Consider the following 19231-nt stretch of genomic DNA (forward strand, 5'->3'; position numbering starts at 1 on the left):
CAGCTGCTGCTGGGTCTGGGCTTGCTGCATTGGATTCAGCAGAGGACTTTTTCCATTCATTTCGCTCAAGAGAGGCTTTGTCACCTCTGCCTGCCATGTCTGTAGGGGTGAAACCTTACATTTTATTTACCGCACAGGGAATGTTTTTCAGAAAAAAAGGACTTTCAGAGGATCAAGATTGCTCATATAGTTGAGATGAATAGAGGTTAAAAGTGTGGGAGGAGCATGCTGAAAAAAGAAAAATGTTGCATACAAGGTATTTATAAAACAATACTTAGACCTCTTGTTCTAAAACAATTTTATATTAAAAATTACCTTAATTTAAACAGAAAACTTTTTAAGAAAAAGGAATAAGGAAGGGTATGTTGTGGGGAAGGGGTTAAGTAAGAAATTAATCTAATAATTTAGTTTTCAGCTGAGCAAGATGTTTAAGGTCATCTGTAGGTGAAAAAAAAAAGAAGAAAACAAACAGAAAAGCCTTGCAGTTTTAATCGCTCTGACTCATGGAAACCAGATCTAGAAAACATGAGACCCTTTAGTCCAAACTCTTAATCCCCTACTAGTATGTAACATCGTTCCCAGCGGTGTCTACCAGTCCTGTTTTAAATGATGGGATTTTCCCTTGTCCCCTTGGGATACTATTGCACAGTCTAATAGAATTAATCTGCTTACTTCTTTTTCAACTCCTGACCACTGCAGATGCAATTAGTAGTAGGCGATGGGAGGATTTTGTTTCCTATGCTGTATTATGAAGGCTTAGGGCTGTATTGTGTTAAACCAGACATCACTTGCAAGTGTGTTTGCATGAATGTGGCTTATCTTTCAGTACTCATTACAGCCCCATAAACCTCTCTGAACTACATTTCTCAGACGGGAGCTTTTCTACAATGGTAATTCAGGATCTGATAAGACACAGACTAATGTATTTGAATGCCTATGAGAAAGATAGTATGATTGGAAACTAAAGTGAAATGCAAAGTCATATGCTGCCAGTGCTAGAGACTCTCAGAGGCAATTTACTTCTCTGCTTCTGGAGCATTCTCTGGCCTCATTTTTTACTTCGCTCTTGGACAGTTTGACAGGAGTTATATGAAATAGCTTTTTGCTGTGTGTGGTGCTGCTGGAGGTACCACTCCACCTTTCCATCTGTGAATTTCAGGCTTGTCTTAGATGAATATTGTGGGTTTCTCTAATGCTTACTGAAAGACTCCAGTCAAATAGCCAGATGAATATAAAGTCAAATAAATTGGAGCTGGAAAATCATAGCTGGTCTTATTTAACTAGTTTCTTCTTAATACAAAGTAGAGGTTCCTTCTGTGACGTTTCACCTGTTTTGCTTCTCAAATTTGGACAAGTTTTATTAATGAAAACTCTTAGATTCTAAAGCACATGGATGGAGTTTCAACTGGTTTACACCTGGAGACTACAGTAACAGCCAAGCTATACAAACTCCATGTGTGGACACTTGGTTTCATCCACTTCCAAAATAAAACCATGTCCTAATACAGAAAGCAACTGCAATATAATTGCTGTTGATATTTGAATGAGGCTGCAATGTGAAGCGGAGCCAGGGGTCCTGAAAAACTGGGCATGTACCAGCCTTCCGCATAGGCTGCATCCCCTGGCACTAAAGGAGGTTATGGTCTGTTCCTTATCTCTCCCGATAAATCCTGGTTCTGGAATATTTCCTCAAACAGAAAACCTGAATATAAATTTAGCCACTGGACCAGTCTCTCATTATCAAGATAAAATTTGTTAAAATTTTACTCGATTGCCTGTGTTTGTCAGATCCGAAATTCTTAAACACTGAAGGTTGAGTTGCAAAGCTTTGATGTGTTTAGTATTCAGTGCTAATTTGCCCACTGTTTTTAATCCTTTGAAATTATTTTCCATATTGGTGCTTGGCTACTTCATGTAGTGGTTTTGAACGTACTTTAAAGGATGGGGAGGTGGTGACTGAAGCAAGGTGTAATGATCCATAGTGCTTTAGATCATCTGCAGTTTATGCCCCCTGTCCTTGCTTTGCCAATCAAGCTTTATTCCAGTGAAAGTGTCAGTAAAACCAAGGCAGATAAGTAGTGTTTCTCCTCTGCTCTTCACCTTTTCTTTTCCCCAGAAGTTTATCTTGCTGCTCGCTTTTTAAAAGCCCTGCATTAGCTGGTGGGGCCATGAAGTAAAAGGCATGCTTTAAATACAGATGCTGGTGATAGTCCTTTCAAAAGCTGCATTTCTCAAGCTGGGAGCTATTGACCCCTTTCAATGCAGTCACAAAGAAATCCAAGAGGAAATGGAGGGTGAGGGCCAGCAGGGAATATATATATAAAATTTTTTCCCCCCAAGTCATCTTCTTACTCCATCCCCTGCCAGGCTGGCTATTGTTTGAGCCTCCACATGGGATACCAGTTGCCGTATAAGGAAAATGGCATCATGCTACATTCTTTCTAAAAATTGATTTTTTACAGTTGCTTTTTCCCCCCCCTCCTTGCTGAAAGTTGTTCTGTTTTGGTGGAAGCTCTAGCCAAAAGGAAAGTGGTAGGCTATGGTATGCATGTATATAGTCTTGGGCTGTGCAAAAGATTTACTTTGTCTCTGTTAGTTCAGGTAATTTGGCAAAGCAGCAGTAGAAAATTATGACATTCAGCTACTATGACAGGAGCTGGGGATGTTAGATTTTGCTGCATCTTGAACTCAGTAACAATGAGTAATAAATGTAAATAATGTTTTTTCTTGCTTGAGAGGATGCTCAGGCAATGGGACAGAGGCACAGAGTACTCCTCTGTGTCCCTTTTTTTCCACAATCTACCTTTTAGTCATGTATGTTTGCAGCCCTGATGCAAGCACACCTGAACTCTTACAAGGGGATCTCACCTTTTACTCCTAGGGTGTTCTCTACAGAATTGTCACTATTTCAGTGTTAAAGTTTAAGAGGTGAAAATCTCTTTCCATAAGAATTTTATGATTTGTGATCAAGAGGTGGGACAAAATAGTGCTGCTGAACTGGGGCTTCTGTTCCTCCCCATTTCCTGAAACGTGATTTGTGAAATGGTGTTAATGCTCATTGTATGTTGTTTGATGAGGACATGGGGCTGAACCTCCTGCTCCAGTGTGTGCTTTGTTCATCCCTGCAGAAGCACTGAGTGAGTGCCATGCACCAGTTTGGGCCACCAGCTTCCTCTGCTCTGTTCAATGACCATGTCCACTGCTGGGGATGACCAGAGCCCAGTTATCTCCATAGGCATCTGAAATATTCAAGCCTGCAGGAAGCAAGGCTGTGAGCAGCAGTATTTTAGAGGCTGAGGTTCTTCCATGGGTAGCAGGGGTCAGTCAAAACATGCACCAGCTCAGGAAAAGGAGTCCTGAGGTTTGGGATTTTTTCTTGGTGCAACTGTCACTTGCTGATGAACAGAAACTGCCTGCTTTTTTGAAATAAGTCTGACCTTCACACAAACCCACTTAGCAACTTGTAAGAAGGAACAGCTGGAGCTACGTGAGCACAAAGAAGGTTGAATCCTCTGATTCCAGAAAGCAGAGGCAGAACCTGGAGTGGGAAAAGCATAGGTCTGGGATCTGGGAAAAAGCCAGCTCATGGAGAAGAATGAGTGTGTGCTTGTGCATGCGAGCATAAGAGTTGGGCACTCTTCCTCTTGTATCCTTTTGTATCCATAATTGGGATATGTTTTCAGTCATTCTTTCTCTAGTTGCCATCACTTCTGACTCCCTGTGATGCCCCATTGATTCTCCCTATAAAAATCTGTTCAGCTGATAATGTTGCAAACTTGTTAAAAGTAAAAGCAGACAAAACCCCATTCCCTCTTAGAAGCAGCAACAACAAATTTTGAGGTTCATTTACCACAATCATGTCACAATACTCAATCTGTATTATGCTGAGGTGTGATTACAGAAGTGGAAAAAAGGAAAAGTACTTTCTATAAACATTTTTTTGGCAGAAAATTAATAGTTCAGTATTATCATTATTATTATCTCTGTATGCACTGACAATATACTCTTTTTTCTTTCTAAAATGTTGAACAATTTGACAAGTTTTAAAGAAACTGAAATTTTGTGAGAATGGAATAAGGACTTCTTAAAGGTTCAGTGTTTTATATAAAAACCTGTAAACGGTGCCTGCATTGACCAAAGGAATTAGATATCATACAGAGAAAGTTTTAATTTTCTTTAATTTTTTCTTTTAACTGTGAATTCCATTGTTTGGAGAAGCTGTGCTACTCTCGAATATCTGCAAAATTAGTCTGCAAGAGAATCTTCTCGTATGATAAATTGTGCTTACACTAAAGATACTACTGTGCAAGCCTTCTGGGCTTTACTTTACTCTGGGCTTGTGTTTGCACCAGTATAGCAGGGGAATGTGGTCATGTGTAGCCTTTTCTTTATAAAAGGTGATTTGGTGCCTCCTAGATGCTGCCCACTGTGGTATCAAGAGGAGATATCACTCACAGCAAGTGGTGTGGAACGATGCGATGCCCCATGTGCTTGATTCTCAAATTACCAGTGAAGCGGCTAACAGCTTCTGACACATACATGGTTGGCATTGGATGTCTGAGTTAACATTGCACAGATAAATGGGATGCTCCTTGCCCAATAGCCATTGTTTCAAGCTCCCTGCAAACTCCCAGGCCATGTGTTTTGGTTACAGCCCGCTCACATTATAAATGTCTCAGTAACTGCTGTGGCCAGCGATGATATATTTGTTGTGTGCGCACTAACAAGTGAAAGAGGAGCATGAAGGGTGAGTGTCAGGTCAGCCATGCATCCAGAGGGAAGGCAGCATGTGTGCAGCCAGCACTGTTTCAGTCTGCCACCAGTGAGCTCCTGTCTCTGAGGAGCAGCGCTTGGGATCCTGGCTGGGGTAGCAGGTTTCTGCTCTTCTGCCCGTGGAAGGTGCTGTAAGGTGGTTCATCAGGCTGTAAGTGGCTGCTGACAATGTGGGATGTGTTTGCCACTTCTGTCTCTTATGGGTCTAGAGGTGACAAAAAGAGCCACAGGACTCAAATGTCTCTAGAGCAGACTCTGCCAGCAGTGGATTGACCTTTTCAGAGGTATTGCCCCAGAGACATGGAGCTGATGTTAACCGTGGTTCATGTGGGGACTGGTTTTGGTTGTGCCTGTTTCCCTATGAAGTTGGGAATGATGGAAATGGTAATGAAGGAGGAGAAAAGAAATTATCATTAGAAATATATATCTAACAGTTCCTATCACTTATTTCTAAAGCTACAGAGTAATTTAAAACTTTTTTTGATGATGAGTAAAGTGCTTTGTTAAGGGAAAATGGGGTTTACCCAATCTGACAGGATGGGGAACCAAAGCTGCCTTTCATTGCTGTGTTGCATCCTGGGTGGAGTGTCTGAGATACAATGTCACTGAGAATGGCAGTGAAGGCTTTGCATCGCTTATTTTGAGACCTACAGAAGTACATTTGCTTTTGATTTGTGCATTTTGAAGACTACTGAGTGAAGCTGAGGACTTAGCTTAAGAACTGCTGGAACTATTCTCTCACTATAGAGATTTCTCAGAAAACAGATATGTAAGAGGGGTATATGTGCGTGTATTTGAAGATTTTATTCTTGGGCTTATGAGCAAGACCTGGGATCAGTGAAAGGCGATAACTATTAAAATCAGCAATAAGGATAGTATTACCCTATAAGTAGTGAAGTGGGTTTGGGGAGTTTTGCATTCAATTACTAGCTCTGTGCCTAGCCTGCATGCAGACAGAGGGAAGTAGCTTGATTCCTGTCTGCCTTCCTTCCCCATCTATATAAAGATGGTAATACAGCTGGTAAGCCTTTTTTATAGAAAAAGTATTTTATTTTGTGTAGAAACTAACTTTGTGAAACTTTGCATTCCTTTTCAGAGAAACCTGACAATGAAAAAGTTTTCATTCTGAAGGGTTTATCTTCATATTTTTCCCTGTTGTTCCTCCTTTCTATGACAAAACAAGAACAGGGAGGGGAAGGAAAAAAAGAAAGAGGTAGTCCAGAAATTCATTTTCCTCAGTTGAAAAACTGCACATTGAAGAATATCTATACATCTTATATTATAAAAATAAAATTGACAACTAGTTATTTTTAAACTTGCGGTGTGTGAAAGAGGTTATTATTACTCTTGAATGCCCTGACCCATTTTAAAGCTGAGGTTTCTTGCTTGTGCTGCTGTGCCTATTTAGTGCAAAATCTTGAGAGCTCTTTTGAGAGAGGAGCCTACCCATAGGTCAACTGCTGGACAGGCTGTGCACAGTAAAAATAATGATAATCTAATGGATGTATTGTCCTTTGTAAAATGACTCATCCTCCTGTTACCTTCTGATGGATGGGAATTACATCCTTGGCAGATGTTACATTTGTGACAGTTGTTTTCAGATAAGAAACTAGGAACAGCCTTGGACATACTTGTACTGGACGTTTCAAGGCTGTCTCCTTGGTAGCATGTGGCAGGAGCCCAAGGTAAGAGAGGACTGCAGGCATTTTGTGGCCAGATGACGTGGAGGGGGGGGTATAATTACAGTGCTCTGCCTATATTTTAGCTTTTAGTGCCCAGCATGTGGGGGTCTTGAGCTGAACAGGGGACTGACTGCAGCTGTTCCTTTTCTGAAAAACTGGAGCACAGCACATACATAAGTGGACCAACATTCCCAGCAGCATGTGCAAAAATAAATAAATTTCAAAGAAGTATGTTTAAGCAACATAAACTTCCTTTTTAATCATTTTGAAGGTTTATTTTCACATGCCCCAACACTAACAGGGTGCTAATTTTCAGATAAGATGTAGCACATGTCTTGATATTTTAATGTGTCTAGTGCTTTAGCAGGCTAGTCCCTCCCTGCTGCATGGGAGAGGACAGCCCAGAAGGGTAGGAGAAAGCTTTTCCTGGGAACTGGCTTTCTGTAATTGCCACCTTGAACTGTTTGTGGCACCTTTCCCTGGCAACTGTTAATGACAGAATATTAAAGTTTATGGCTGGACACACTGTTTTTCCCCCATTGTTTCTGCAGGGTTGTCAGGCTTGGGTTTTCCTGCCTGCTCTCTGGGTAGCCCCTTGCTGATGCTAGAGGGAGACAGATGGACCACCCAGTGCAGTACAGAGGACATGTGTATGGGGGTGGCAGAATTGGTCACTGACTCTCAGACTGACCTGGACCATTTATAACCTTTCTGGCTGCAAAGTACATCCCAAAGTACATTCCAAGGAAGCTAAAAATAATATCCTCAATTTTGATTTATGTTCTCCCCAAGTATTCAGTCATCAAGAAGGAAAGAAATCAGCTTGTTCCTTTTCCCTCATGCTTAAGTGTTCAGCTCTCAGATAGAACTATAAGTTATCGCAAGTTATTGGCCTGTAAGTTGAATTGGATGAAGTATGAATCATGTTCTGGAAAGTTAATCACTTGCCAGAACCCTTTGCTGTTTCCTTCCATTTCCATTTCCATCTATCTCCAAATTTTGGTATGTTATCGGTAGCTAGAGCATGAAGGCCAAAGTCTAGCTGAACTGATTGGAAACCAGGAGTTGGCATTCCTACTATTCTGTCTCCTTCTCTGCCAAAAAGCCAGTGTTCAACTAAAGAACTGAAGTACAGACTACCTTACATGAGCCCAATTTATGGTCCTTTAAATCCCTGAAAGATCATTACAGCAAAAGCTTCAATTCTCCTAGTGACTTAGGTATGACCCAAATGGTGGATAAGTTGTGTATGTTCAACAAGTCATCTCAGGAAATGGAGATAAGTGATGGTGACTTTTAAAAAGCAGTGATAAAATGTTTTTTGGGTTTTTTTCCAAGATGTAATTGGAAATAACTCATTTGGAAAACTTAAAACTAGCTAGATGTTAAGTTGTTTAGGACTAGCAATATCAATCCCAAGGGATACTCAACAGTCCTGAGTACTAGGTGTACAATACTAATCCCAAGTTGCTGCCTTAGCTGCTTAGGATATTGGTCTTTTGCCATATGTTTTTTCTATTGATCAAGAGTAATGATAACTGATGAAAAGTGTAGTGTTCTGATAGTTCTTCTCCTGTGAGTATACTGTGAATCACATCTCTGTATTAGATAATTTTTATGAAAGACAGAAATTACGTAAAATTTTATATCCAAAATCTTCACAGAGACCATAAATCTTCATAAAATCAAGTTGAAATAAAACAAATAGTTTCAATCAAAAGTAAGGCAGCATATATATGTTTGTAAACATCAAAATATTTACTTTCAGATTTTTTAATGCAACATGTTATTGTTTTAGAAATGTCGAAGTTGATCCTTTCAACACTTAATAATGAAACCAACATTTTCCTTTTAAAATTAGATCCAAACATATTATAAAAAGAGGTTTTGATTTGTTTAGTGTTGTGGGTTTGGGGGGTTGTTGCTTTTTTTTTTAAGTTAGGAAATGTTACAAAATAAAGTTTCATCTTAGATTACATAAAACTTTGGGGAATTGATGTGAAGAAATACCTTTGTATTGTTTTGTTTTATAAGAAAAGTCTTCCAGTTCAAACTGAGGCAACTCTTCCCATCTGTGGCTTTATTTTTCTTTTTGTCATCCTGACAACAAAATCTTTTTATCCTCTTGCTAAGTTCTTTCTGGGCATACTGAGGCAGAGCAATTTTTTTTTGTTTTCGCTAACGTAATTTTTGTGTGTGTGTGTGATCCATTTCTGAAATAATTTGGGATTTTTCTGACAGGAGAATGACCATTAGGACATTACTCCTCCTTCTGCTGATGACTTGCTTTTGCCACTCTTAATGGCAGGTGGCCTGTCTAATGTAGCTTTTCTCATTCCTATTTTCCCATCCACCTCTGAGTTACTGAATACTCTCAGCTGCAAGTCAAGGAATAAGGCATGAATGCTCATTGTTATCATTAAATGTTTTCTTAGCTAATTCTCTTTTATTGTGTCCCAGTGACTTGCAGCTGAGGATTAAAATAACTGCCTTCACCACCAGCAGTAAGCTCTGTTTGAAACCTTGAAAGGATATTGTTTATCTTCCCTATATCCCTTGTACTATGCCTTCCCCCGATGTGCAGCGCTCTCCTCCCCATCCCAAGTGATGCTATTACTGAGGAATGTTGGACAGATACCATTATACACATAGTAGAGGTGCTCCCAGATTTGGGGTTTGAGCTTAATTTAAGGGGGAGGAGAACGGAAGAGAAGGGAATGTTTTCTTTAGTAGGGACCCAGGCTGTAGTGCTTTGCTGAACTGTTTTAAATATGCTCATCAGACAGGGAGGTCTGTGGATGCAGGGGAGGGCTCAGCAAGCTTTTCAAATGTTTCCATCCACCGCTCAGGGCTTCTGTCCCAGGCACGTACTTCATTATTGCTTCTGGGAAAGGCATTCTGGGAGTAATCAATCAGAACTGCTCTGGGTTTCTTCTCAATCAGAGCTACTCTGATGTGTCTTTCAGTGCTGCTCATTTTGTTTTTAATTTCAGAATGAGGGATCGATTTGCACAAACTAGCACCAGGCAGAAGAGTTGGGTTTGCAGGGGATGAAACTATCTGGCCTGTTTTCTCCAAAGCATTTAAATGGGTATTTGAAGTTGTAGATCCTGAAGAAGACAGTGGTGATAGGGCTTTGCTGCAGTGTGCTATAAAGGTCTCAATGTCTCAAGTTTAGGTTGTCCCCTGGATCTTTGTTGTCACCTCTAATCTGGAGCACACCCACTCTCAGAAAGGACCCCTGTGCTTCAGCTTTACAGTGGTGCCACATCACTGACCCGCCCCTTTCTCCATCTTTCTTCTGTCTTTCCACTTACTTGTACTTCCAGATTCTTTGATGGAACTCTTCTTGCTTTTGCTGAGCAGTGTTGCAAAATGGACATGTTGGGGAGGGAAAAGCTGTAAAGATTTATGTGATTCAAGACAGTCTTTATGTGTGTAAGAATTTGGGGGAGAAAAGTGGTTTGGTGTAAAAGACAGAAAGCTTTGCCCTCCCTCTAATTATATCTGAGATTGAAATCCAGAAGACCTGGTACCCAAGTCTTATCTCACACTTCTAACTTAAGCAAATTTTAAAATTAGTGCAGCTGGATGTGGAGGACATACCCTGTATTGCAAAGGATCTGGCCCTTTGGCACTAGAGCTGCCCTTTGCAGAGTAGTTGGAATTACATGCTTTGAATTAATCTCCTTGAGGACATCTGTATAATGTGCACTTAGGCCAGTACCTTCTGATGTTCCATGCCATTGCTCACAAAGGAGAAAAGAAGGGCTGTACTTATTTTTCCCCGAAGTTCAACTGGAGGTGATACTATATTCCAGGGAGGTAGTTCTTTACCTCCCTTAATGAGTAACTTTATACTGCACTGTCTCCTACAATAACAGATGTCACTGCTAGAAGGAAAAGAAGCTATTTGCCAAGGCAGTGAGGTTGTATAAATTGTTAAGAGAGAAGTAAAGGTTCAGGCAGGGAGCTGAGATTACAGCAGGAACCATGAGAATTCCCAAGCTCCAAAGAGTGCTCCTGATTTTATAATTTCGTGTATTTCTAGGTAGTGTTATTTAATGTTTCTGGTCATACTGAATGAAGTGAAAATCCTGACTGGATAGTATATTAGTAGTGTGTTGACAAGGCAGGTTAGGCTATCTGTTGTGTTTGCTGTGCACTGTTGTATCATGAATTATATTTATGGCTAAGAACCTCAAATACTGACACAGCATCAAGTAAGGTAGGAAAGGGCCACTGTGACCTCTCTTTCATACTAGACACGGGGTTTCTCTGAATTAAGTCTGGTTTGGATCAGACTATCTTAATGCAGCAATTTGTCATACTTTTTTTTCATTCATGACTGTTCTTCCCTGTACATCTTGCAATTATATGAGTGTCCATATGGCAGCTCCAATAATTGTTTGTAAGGCAGCTGAACACTACAGAGTATATTTCCAGTTCATTGTCAAATAATTTCATCCTCTTAAATATGTGTTTTGAATGTCAGTGGCCTGTAGATCATCTGAGAATTGAAGATGCTCAGGACCAGATTTGTGTGGGTTTTAGCTCTTGTCTGTAACTTTCTTAGCTCATGGTCTTCTTTGGTCTTTCCTAAAATACTGCATCTCCATCAAAGTAAGACCATCTCAGTCTTTGTAAACATCAGCTGTACATGGAAACTGAGTGGATCAGGGCATCATGAGTAAACCTGCCCAAGGCACTGTGTATGAAATCTGGATGTCACTGAAGTTAGTGTAAATACTCCCACTCACCTCCCTGGCTCTAGAATTTTATTCCTTTACTGATGAAGAACTTTTTCCCTTTGAGAATATAAGGACTGGTGGATCATCTGTTCTCAGCCAACTTTTTCTCCCACATACCGTCCTTGAAGCCTGGTGATGTGGGTGCATGTCCATTAATCGTGACATTGGTAGGTTTTGTCTGGTCAAAACACAGCCCCAGGAATTAAGACTGATGCCTATAGGTGGCTAGTAAATTTGGAAAATTCCTGCACTATGAGAAGGTGGACCTAGGTCAGAGCATACACAGCACTGAGAAAGAAAAGAAAAGGTCACATTAAGTTTTGCGGACTGTCCCTGGCACCTTCCAAGTGAGCAGTGCTGGGAAAACAGGCAGTCCCTGGAAGACCTTGGAATGTGCTTTCGTTGTCAGAAGGTAGTTGGACATGTTGCTCTACCCTCTGCCTTTATTCTTTGAAATTGGAAAAGCTCCTTCTGTCCTGTACTATGTGAAGTCTGGGAGGTACCTGCCCCAGCTGCTCCTCCTGTGCATTGCAGAGGTTTGCAGAGCCTCAGGGTTGCCCGTTGCCTGGATACAGGACAGCCACGTATTTCAGCCCCCCAGCCAGCTCTCCAAAAGTGGGGGGCTGTGAGTGGAAAGGTGGGTGAATTAATCCCTGTGCACTTGGAGGCAGGAGCATTAAGTCCACCTGATGCAGCTTGTAAGTTCGGAGTTTCCTTTTACTTTGCTATCATTATTATTATTCATCATTATTATTGATGGGAGAAAAGTGCAACCCAGCTGCTCAGTGCAGAGATCTGAGGGCTCCTGCAGAGTGAAGCGCCTCATGCCACGTAGCAAACCAGCCATTTTACTGTCTCTAGAGTGTGCATTTTTATTTTACATGCTTGTTCTGAGCCTCCTGCTGTTGCTCACGCTACAACAGCTGACAAGTAGCCTTCCTGGCATCATGGAATCAGAGCCTGTGAGCTGAGACCCTGGGAGAAAAATACGAAGGCGGCACTGACTGTTGAATATTTAAAATAAATTATTTTATCTTAAACATGAAAATGCTCTTTGCGCTTCATACACATCACTGCTCAGTGACAGCAATTGCCAAGTAGTGCATTATTCCTGTGTTCAGGTGGGACTGCGATAGCTGCACGGCAACAACTTTCTCCTCTCTCCTTTGCTGAGCACATGAAAGCTCATTGTTAGCAGGATGCCGTGTTATATAGCACACATGTAAATGTCTATGAACTTCACTAACTAGGAGTAGTCAAAAATAATTTTTAAGCTCAGTTGGGCTAGCTCATGTTGGTTTGCTGTATACATGCAGGGTTTTGCTGTATACATCTGTAGAGCACTCTGCTGTTTCAAACAGCACTTGGGAACTGTGTCAGTGAGCTTTAATAAAGTAATGGTAATTAATCTTTAGATTGAGATAACATGCAAATCTCAAATAACGATTCAGTGCTTGCCCAAAGCACAGTCAATTTGTGTGACAAATACTACCTGATCTAAGAATATGTACATTCAATTTTAATACGAGAAAACAAATTAGTATAATGAAGTGTGTGTTGGGGGAAATGAACACCTGAGCAAAGTCACATTGAAGATTGACTCATCTTCATTGCTGAAAGAGGATGGCACCTAACTTCGAATTAATATTAAAACCAAAACTGTTAGAAGTCTGAAAACCTGGAGGGTTTCAAGACAAACAGTAGAAAAAAGTAGAGCATTTTTTCCTAGGTCTTTAGAAAATATTATTTATGAAGGTATTTGCATCTCTGAAAAATGAGCGCAACTGATCAGTGACACAAGCCTGTTGTTCTAATGTCGCAGTTCACACTTTGTTCTTCTAATGAAGAATGTCAGAGGATGAAAGATGGGACTCACTGAGACTCCTTGTGAGGTGACTGTTGAAAGCCTGGGCTGAAGGTTAGAATCTGCTTTGTCTTTGCTCTGTGTGTGTGTGTATAAATATACATATATACATATGTATGTATGTATGAAAATATGCACACAAAGGCACTGATTGTCAGTTAATAACACTATTCATAGAAGCTTAGTATCTGCTGTAAGCAGAAATGACAAGCCCTTCTTTCTCCTACAGAATGTGACTTTAGACATAAAATTGCTGTATATTGGTACATGGGTTTTGTAATATAAATTGTTTATTGCTCGCTTCCTCCTGATTTCATAAGTAAATTTGTTACATGTTTTACCCAATTATTTGTTTGGGTAAACCAAGTATTTGACAGCTAGGGGTACCAATAAAATGCCATATCTTAATCAGATTTTAGTATTAATATCCCACCAACCTGTTGAATTAAGCACTTTACGCCATATAAATTTTCCTGTTTAAAAGTACAAACTCACCCCTTTCTCTTCCCTGATTTTTTTTTTCTTTTCCCTGATAGAGACAATATGCAAAAGGGCTGTGTAATTTCTGGAGTGAAAGATTGGATAGGAGGAGTAAGTGGTTCTTGCCGAAATGGAGAGTGCAATAACAGTTTTGGGAACCATATTAGCATGAGTGAACTTTTAAAGACAGTGACTAGATTGGAGATTGAGATTCTTCCTTCTGTAGACAAATCTGTGTGAATTATCACTACTCAGCTACCTGTTTACTGGGGTAGAAAAACCAACCCATACCTCATAACATACAGGAGGACAAATAGTTATGAAACTGTGACAAATTTTGATTGAAAAACTGCTTGAAGGAGTTCTAAGCCACACTTAGCTGTGCCACATGACCTCCTCCTCTTCTAGCCAATTGATGGTTGTAGCTGATGTGATAGGAATTAAATTGAACACGCAATATTGAAACACTGGATTGAAAACTATAAATGAAACAACACCTGATTTCAAGTTTTGATTCAAATAAATGTTGGGTTTGTTTTTTTCCACAGTACAGACAACAGGAAGATCCAAAATCTATAAAAAGCTTTAAGTCTAGTCTCAAATTTTTGTTTAGTGAATCCACAGGTACAGTCTTCACTAAAGAGTTTACCAGCGTTTTGAGCTTCAAATCCTTTGGGAAATTAGAAATATGAAACAGGCCAAAAGGCAGTGCCAAAAGAGGCATAATTGGTTTTGTAAGGTTAAACAATTAACCCCTCTTTCTAAATTCACCACCATCCAAAATTCAAAACTTAAACTAATGAAAGGGAAATGGTACAAGATTAGTGGACCACTGTCTTTCCCTCCAGCTGTGGGACATCAAGAATGTATAAGCCTTCATGTTCTGTAGCTTTATTGAAAATGCTCTCTTAACCTTCTGAGTGATGTGGAAGGGATGAGAGGTTACAGCTGTGTTTGGACAGAGCCTCAGTGTATTTTGCTTCTCTTTCATGACATTGCAGAAACTTATTTTGCCTCTTATGGATTTTGTTGTTTTTCTTTTGAGACAATTTGCATGAAAAACAGAATATCTTAGTTGCCTTCAGTGTGATTCATGTGATGATGATGAGTTTATCCAGTGGAGATGTCATACACATACATTTGGAGTAGGATGAACTGAGTTAATTTCTTTTTAACACGTATGACAGTGTATCAGCCTATCAGAACCAAAGCCACCTTCAAATCACTGATTAGAGGAAAATAATTAAGATCAAATGGTACATTTAGATTCAACTGCAATTTACAGAAGTGTTTGTTTAAACAAGAGCCAACAAAAGGAATCTTGGCTGTGAGGATCACCCGGAAAAAACCTCTTTATATGTTACGTCCATGTAGCAACCAACTCCAGAGATGAATTGTTGGAAGTGACATGTCTGATTTATTGTCCACTGCAGCTTTGAGAGTGTTTGCAAACTGAAGTAAGTGTTATGGTTAGGATGATTATAATGGAGTTTTATTTTGTTTTAGAGAGAGGAAAAAAGTAAATATATTTTTGTGGCTTCTGGATATAGATTACTTCTGTGGTTACTCTTGGTTCTTAAGCCAGCCTGGGCTGCTCAGTGTCACTTGCCCTTACCCTGCAAGGGGAGCTGAGGCTGGTCAGTGGGAAGAGAGCCTGAAAACAGTGCTCTAGCACTCAGCCCATTGCAGTGGGACAGCAGAGGGGCAGCATTGTGATGGGGCTTTGCCAGAGACAGACAGGTAGATCTGGAAGAGAAAAAAATTATACTGTTGCCCTAGTGGGAAGTTCTGAGTAGGTAGCTGGGATCCATGGAGAAATTTTCTGCTGTTTCTAGTATATCAGCAGGTCTGCAGCTGGTTTTGGTTCTACCTCTCAAAAACATGGATTTGTCAGCTGGAGGGTATCTCAATGTCCATTGGTGGAAGATGCTAAGATATAACTAGTTAGTTGTTTTATATAGTATTCAACTGTATTACCATCATTCGTCCTAAGTTCCCCAAATGATTCCTAACCTGTGCATGAAGGAATTGCAAGTGGCCTTTTGAATAGGGACATTTCCAGAAATGTCTTTCCTTGAAAGACTAGGAACTTTAAGCTGTGTAACACGTGGAATCATCTTTAAGTTAGGGTTACACAAAAAAGGTTAGTTCTGTCTCATCTGTCTCATGAAGCAGATGTCAGGTTTTGAAATTTCAGGGATATTCTTTTCTCTTCTCTTGTGGTCCAAAAATATGAACCCCAATATAGTTTTATTTAAAGAAACAAACAAGCAAAAAGATATAAATCTCTATCTGTACAAGGTGCCTTCTCCAAGAACCCCACTGGTTTGGCCTGGAGAAATTTTTAGGTCAATAGCCTAGCAAGTGGGTTGCTTGTGTTCCCTGGTGAGAACTGGGAAGACCAGGAATGTCAGCTCGAATCTTCTTTGTCCAAGGTTAATGCTCCATCTAACACACCTCTGGCTAATTAAAACAGCCTCTCTTTTGATTTAGAGTTCCATCCTAGATTCACAGAAATATCACAAAATATCTGGGTTTGAGTTTTAAAACAAATTGAAGCAAAAAATGTCACTCCCCAGACTGAAAGAAATTCTTAGCTGACAGATTGAGGCTTCATCTGGAAGATGCAACAAGCTCTCAGGAAGTCCATCGTGTTCCATCATGCAGAATGATAGGAAATCGGTGAGTAGTTCTTCCAAACTCAACACCACTAGAAATGCTGTCCAGACAGTTGCAGAAGGTTAGAGTTCTGGTTTTTGTAGTATCAGAAGCTAGCCAGCTGTTCATAAATCAGTAGTTCATATGTCAACAGCCCTGGATAAACATACGATTTCACTGTGCAAAGTCCCATTTGCACACAGTTTGCACTAGAAAGGAGCCTCTTTTTAGCCAAATAGAAAAGTAAAGCTGTGAAAGTGAGTTGGGGAGCAGAATACAAAAAGATGAAGAGCTTTCAAGAAGTTACAAAATATATCTCAGAGCTTGTGTTTTCAGCTTCTGGCTAAGCTGTCTTACAGAAAATTTTCAGTTCAAATCTTTTTCTATTGTTTCTGTTTGTGCTCAGGAAAAAGAAAATAAAAAATCCAGTGAGAACAAATTCTTTCATATATGATCCATCTTTTTGTGCTACCTGTATTGCCAACATAGGTTTGTGCTTTGCAGAACCCTGGGTAAAATTAACTGGATATCCAGCATAACCAGAGAGCATCCTCTCTAGGTTGAGTAATAATGAAGGGGTGAACTATCCTTCTATCACTGTTCTTGGCTGATCCTCTCCTGCTCCCTCTTTTAATATGCTTGTCATCCTGCTGGTAGGATGCTGAAGCAGCACCAGCCATCCAGTTAAAATATAAAGTAGTCAGAAGTTTCAATCAGCTCCTTGAACACGTACTGGACATACATTGCAATTCCTACAAAAATGTCTAGGCAACTCATTGCTTAGGGTTTTGCCTTATTTTCTAGCTGCTGCTTTACAACACCCTGATTTTAAAATGTAATTTTACAAGTGTTACTTTTACTGACTATATTTTTTTTTTCATTGTGTGTTCCTAAGTGCTAAGAGTAGGAGCAGGCTGGAGAGGCAACCAATGTTGTAACAAGTAATACAGAACTCTGGCTATTCTTGGTTCTGCTGCTGCTAAATATATTTCCACTGCTTTGGGTGACTGTGAAAAATAGTATTTCATGAATATTCAAAATATATTCAAAAAGCAACTCATAATTTGGTAAGAAACATGCTGTGTTTGGTTAGATTGACTATAGCTAAAATGTTATCTGGTTCTATAGCTCTGGAAAAGAATACTCTATTTTTCTTTTCTGAGAAAAGCTGTGTGGATACAGAAAAGTACCTCTGGTAAATCAAACTTCCTCACACTTCCCCAAAAACTTCTGAAGAAAAGTGGAGGGGCAAAATGATTTATTGAAAGTATAGTACTGAGTGAAGCTGCATTAATAAGCCTGCATGCCTGGTAGAAAAAAACTACCCTCAACATGATGAAAAATAATTCCCCCTGAGTCTTCAGCATCCTGCTTGAGTCACTAATTCCCCAGGGCAGAAAACAGAGTAAGTAAAAAAAAGTTTGTTTTCACATAGCAAAGCCAAAATATGTCCAGTTGTGATTTAAAATTAGTCCTGGGACTTTTTTTTAATGTAACATGGGGCCAGTATTGGTGAGTTGATAAAAATACAAATTGATTTTTTTTCTCATCCAATAGCAAAAGCAGCTATTCATTTCCCTGGGACTTGCGTCTGCATGCATTTTCTGACTGCAGCTGCCCCAAAGTGTATGAGGACCAGGGCACAGGGAAGGTTTAGATGCATGAGTCAGATTTTCCACAAGTGCAGCTCCTTGTCTGGCTCCAACAGCCAGCACCAGTGGGACTTTTTTCTGCTCCTTCCTCCTTGTCCAGCTGCCTGCACAGGCTCTCCCATCACTCCTCTTCTGGTGCTCTTTGCCTCTTTGAGATGTCCCTGGCAAAGGCCACAACATCCTATGATTTCTACAAATAGTATCTGCAACTCCTGAGGGAAACAGCAGAGTACTCCTCTAGTTCCTTGAGGTTTTATAAATACATTCCCAACTAAAGACAGTTTTTAAATCTACTCAGCCACAGAATTGCACAAGTTTGATGAAAATTCTCCACTTACGATGGGATAAGAAAGCAGAGGGTGAGAAGACCTAGTGCTAGCAAGTGACCCCTGTCTGGAAGCAGTCTGCTAATGCTTTTTTCATGAACTACTGCTCAGGGCTCGACCCAGAAGCACAATAGAAGGTGCATTATTATTGCTGTTCTGATTATGGCTGATAATTATGCTGTTCTAATTTACAGATTTAATGGTTTGTTAATAATGTCTGATTTGGGAATATAGTATAGTCTATCAACTAAGGGTGGCATAATGCCATTAATAAGGGTAATTGAGGTTGTTGCTATGATCTTGTTTGCTCTTCAGTTTGTTAATTGAAAATTACTTATCTTACTATATGATAGAAATAATGCTGTTCCCCTGTGAAGCCTGGGCATCTTGAAGGAAAAAGAGATGTGTCAGTCTGCACTGTTAATACATTGTCGGGATATCTGTACAGCAGTGAGCATACAGATGTGAACCAGTCTGTGTCAGGTGTTGTGTTGTCTGTGTTTATATTTTGTATAAATAACAGCATGCACTGTTACTTATGGTTGCATGTGTCTCTCACTGCAAGAATCAGTGCATAAGGCTGTTTGGAATGCGTGCAATTGATTAGAGGGCCTTTACTGGAGAAAATGGAAATGAGAGACAGACAGGCTGCTGAGTATTTAACCCTGGAGAAGAAACTTGGCATTTCATCTTCTATCAACGCTTGCCTGTAACTACTATTAACATTAATTATGGAGATACTTACTGAACACCCTGTTAGCCTTAATTAGAGTTAATGGAAGATACGTGTGGATGTTAACAGGACAAGAGACAACCAAGCTTCCATTTCTAAGGTTAAATATTCAGTAGCTCTCTCTTAGACATCACCAACATCCTATAATCATGCAGTCAGACTTATCCGAAAGCAGAACAGTTTTTTCTGCCTTTTTCGGTTTTTTTTTCTTCTCCCCAATTATGGCCACCTTACACTGTTTTTGCTTAAATTAAAGAGCAAACAATGATGTCGCAGTGACCTCATTACCTTTACTAATGTAATTGTGCTACC

At 40.0% G+C, this 19231-nt stretch overlaps 1 protein-coding gene across 6 annotated transcripts in view; it reads left to right on the plus strand.

Annotated features, from left to right (window-relative positions):
• The window catches only part of TSPAN18 (tetraspanin 18), a 119387-nt gene that overhangs the window by 59034 nt on the left and 41122 nt on the right, over positions 1-19231 (plus strand). Inside the window, exon 1 of one of the 6 annotated variants that reach the window (XM_032690420.1) lies at positions 19094-19098. The exons of the other annotated variants lie outside the window; for them this stretch is intronic. The gene's annotated coding sequence lies outside the window, so the exon portion shown is untranslated. Of the gene's footprint in view, positions 1-19093; positions 19099-19231 lie in introns of those variants that run through there. 6 annotated transcript variants of the gene reach the window in all.

The sequence above is a fragment of the Chiroxiphia lanceolata genome, chromosome 6 (genome assembly GCF_009829145.1).
Source record: "Chiroxiphia lanceolata isolate bChiLan1 chromosome 6, bChiLan1.pri, whole genome shotgun sequence".
Taxonomy (NCBI): domain Eukaryota; kingdom Metazoa; phylum Chordata; class Aves; order Passeriformes; family Pipridae; genus Chiroxiphia; species Chiroxiphia lanceolata.